Here is a 3,410-nt window from a genome sequence, read left to right as displayed (position 1 = left end):
GAGTCACTGCCGAGATCCTTGAGGAGGAGGTGGATTCCAAGACCCAGGGCCCTGCATCTCACCCAGCTGAGCCCCCAGCCCAGGCTGCCGCCCAGCCTGAGCCACAGCCTGAGCCACAGCGGGCCAGAGCCACCGGAGAACCCAGCTCAGAAGTGAGCTGCTGCGGCCTGTGGCCCAGGCGGTCCCCTCACGCTCGGAACTGAGGCCCTCGGCCAGCCCCAGCCCCAGCCCCACAGAGGTGAGTGTCGTCAGGCTCCCAGGGCCGCGCAGAGGTGTCCGCTGCTTCAGCCGTCCAAGTGTCAGAGTCTGTGCGAGGGCCTGGCTTCCTTCAGTTCACGGAGCCTCTCTCCCTCCAGGCCCAGGGAAGCTGGGTGTATTCAGAGCCGCACCACAGACATCTGTGATTCAGGGGTCTGCTCCTGGTGCCTGCCTGTCCTTGGTGGCTCAGGTGTGGGGGCAGCAAGCCCCCTGCAGTCTGGGCTCCACAGCCGTCCTTGGAAGGGAGCTTCTGGAAGAAGAAGGGCAAGGGAGGGGAACAGAGCAGTCCATGAGAGAAGGGGGGGGCAAGGTGGGGACAGAATTGGAGGAAGGGGAAAGGAAATGGGGAGGGGGGAGAGGGAAAGCTCATCAGTTGTGAATCAGGAGACCCCAGGAAAGCTGGGCTCAGCTGGAGCATGTGAGACCCAGGTCCTCCCTGCCCTGGGCTGCTGCGCTGTGGGGCCTCACACCAGTGTCTTGACCTCTCTGTGTCCCCATTTGTCAAAGTGGGTGGCAGCCGCAGACCTCCTGGCCGTTGGGTTGTGAGAAGGAAGGGAGGCAGCGGCCAAGGGCTGGAGGGGCACTGTGAGCGAGGCGGAGGACCTTACACGCACGGTGTCAGGATTCCATTGTGTTCAGCCGGAGGGGCTTCCTGTGTGTGCTGCCGAGGGGGGTGGGGGGGCGACTAGAAAGCCCTGAGGCCAGAGTGCCTGGGACACTTCTGGAGCAAGCTCGGTGGTGGTGGCCACACCAGTTCACGGACAAGGTACTGGGGTGGGGGCACAGGCTGAGCAGCCCGGAGGGGTGCTCTGTGCCGGGGTCTTGGGGAGCTTTGGAAGTGGGGGTGGGGCAGGTCATTGTCCTTGCGCTGGACCCACAAGTGACAGAGGCCACCCTTTAGAGCCGGCAGGGAGGGACCCGTCAGGTCACCCCCTTCTAGGCTGGTCTGCCCATCTGAGAGAGAGGCCAAGAACCTTCTTTTAAAGGTGTCTTTATTTCAGACACTACATGAAATAGTACAAAAGCGGCCTTGCCTGGGTCCTTCCCCAGTGTGCCAGGGCTCAGCCCCTTCCCCTGGGGCCCCCACCCAACCCCTACCTACTTTTTGGCTTTTGGTTTATTGATCTGCGGCCTGTGGTGCCTTGTGCCCTGGGTAGCTCGTGCTGTTGGGTCCTGGCGGTTCCGGCTGGGTCCCCGGTCCCTTGCTTGCAGCTTGGGGTTGACGCAGGCATCCCTCCTGGAGCTCAGAGCGCAGCCTGGGTCTCAGCAGAGGGTGCCCTGTGTCGGGTGAGGGAGGGGGTACTCAGGAGACCCTCAGAGATCGGAGTTTGCAAAATGCTGGGCTTGGACCCAGGGAGCAGAGCGGCCAGCTAGGAGCCAGAGCCGCCGGAGGGAACGGGGAAGGAGAAGGGCCGCCTGCTGAGAGCGGGGAGCAGGGGAGCCGGGAGGTGGGAGAGAGCGCGGCAGCAGGCCTGGGGCGTGGGGGCCAGGCTCAGTGGGTGAGTCCGAATCTCGAATCTCGGGGGGGGGGATGATGGCNCCTGCTGCCCTGGTGCTGGCGCAGGGCGGGGCGGGGCGGGGGGAGAAGCTGGGGCTGAAGTTCCCGCTGCCGAGCTCTGGGCAAGAGACCCCAGCCCCACAACGTGCCTGAGCTGCTGTAGCTCCCTTCCTACCGTGGACGGCCGGAAGTCGAGGAGAGTCTGACGCTGGTCTGGCTGGGGGAGGCCAGTGCCTTTTTTGAGCCCTTGGGTGACCCGGATCTGCCCCTGTCAAGCCTGCCCCTTTAGCCACACTTTTGACTAAATAAGGTGAGGGTTCAGCAGGCAGCCCCGCGGGGGAGGGAGAGCATGTGCCCCCCCTGCCCTGATGGCTCAGTCTGGCACCCCAAAGTGGCCTCAGCCTTCCTACCTCCAAGGTCCAGGCAGAAGCTGCAAGGGCACGCACGTCTCCAAGCACCGGGCAGAGGCTTCTCCAGGGCCAGCGCCTGTGTGGGCAGAATGCAGGGGAGGGACCCACTGATCAGCAGCTGGCGCAGTCGCCTGCCAGGCACCTCCATCCAGGGGGGAAAGCCCACCCTTTGAAAAGGGGCTCTCACCTCTGCATGTTCCTCCCCCCGCCAACTCCCAGCCCAGGAAGCAGGTCTGGAGGAAAGGTGGAGAGCTCAGAGTGCAGCCCCTATGTTTGTCCATAAGCAGAGGCCTCCAAAGGATCCGAAATCTGCTCTGGGCTCCCAGGGATCCCGCTCCCCACCCCCCAAATTCGCAAGTCTTTACACAGTGGGGAGAGACTTCAAGGCCCAAGGCTTCTCTACTGGGGGCTCCTTCCTCACCCTCCCTCCTTCCCCAGGCACACCCACCCAGCCTGAAAGCCAAGGACATGGGAGGCTGCAAAGGCTGGTGGAGAGGGGAGGGGGCGGTGATGGGTGGGGGGGAGACAGGCCAGATGTTCTTGGAATGGGACACGGGGTGATTGATGTGGACTGGAATTTGAAGGGGGAACATTCCCCACGTGCCTGGGGCTCTGGGTGGAAAATGGGCTGTTTTTCATGGGGGGGGGGTCGCCCTGTCCTGCCAAACTAATGTGAAGGGCTGCCTCAGCCCTGACTGCGTCCCCACACCTGTCCAATGGCATTAACTCCTGCCCTCCCAGAATGTCAAGCTTTGAGCTGCTCCCTTCTAACTGGGGTCCTTCTGTGGGGTGACTCTGGGGACAAGCGGTGCCTGCTGTCCCAGCCCCAGGAGCCCCACCATTCCTCTCCCCCAGCGATGTGTTTTTCCTGGCACTCCTCAGGTACCTCCCAGGGTCGCTGCCCCCCACCCTTAAGATCGCCCAGTTGGGAGGGGGCGACCCTGCTTGTGCGGCAGCGCCCTGCGCCTGCGTCGGTTCAGTCCTGGCTTTTAAGCAATTGACTTTCCCAGCCGGGACAGTGAGACGTCTCGTGAAAATGCTCTTTGAGAAAACGAAAGGACACCCCTGGCACCCTGGCCACCGAGAAGTCCTGCCCCATCCCCCACCCCCACTCCGCTTCCCCTCTTGTTCCTGATTCCCTCCCCTCTTTCGTGTTACCCAAGCGAATGGGTTTCGCCGTCGTTTGGGGACCGGGAAAGGCCGGAGCGGCGCCCGCGGAGCGCCCCGGCGCGCGGGGGGGGCCG

The 3,410-nt window shown here is 63.6% G+C and overlaps 1 long non-coding RNA gene across 2 annotated transcripts in view; it reads right to left on the bottom strand.

The window, feature by feature from the left end:
• Positions 1 to 216: 216 nt before the first annotated feature.
• The window catches only part of LOC144223375 (uncharacterized), a 6,251-nt gene continuing 3,057 nt past the window's right edge, over positions 217 to 3,410 (bottom strand). Inside the window, exons 1-4 of one of the 2 annotated variants that reach the window (XR_013332687.1) lie at positions 3,325 to 3,374; positions 2,167 to 2,242; positions 1,361 to 1,536; positions 217 to 508 (exon numbers count right to left, since the gene is read on the bottom strand). This is a non-coding gene — a long non-coding RNA (uncharacterized LOC144223375). Of the gene's footprint in view, positions 509 to 1,360; positions 1,537 to 2,166; positions 2,243 to 3,324; positions 3,375 to 3,410 lie in introns of those variants that run through there. The other variant, XR_013332679.1, reaches the window with a different exon arrangement.

This window comes from Crocuta crocuta, unplaced genomic scaffold (assembly GCF_008692635.1).
Source record: "Crocuta crocuta isolate KB4526 unplaced genomic scaffold, BGI_CrCroc_1.0 scaffold653, whole genome shotgun sequence".
Taxonomy (NCBI): domain Eukaryota; kingdom Metazoa; phylum Chordata; class Mammalia; order Carnivora; family Hyaenidae; genus Crocuta; species Crocuta crocuta.
This window is presented reverse-complemented; position numbering and strand designations above follow the sequence as displayed.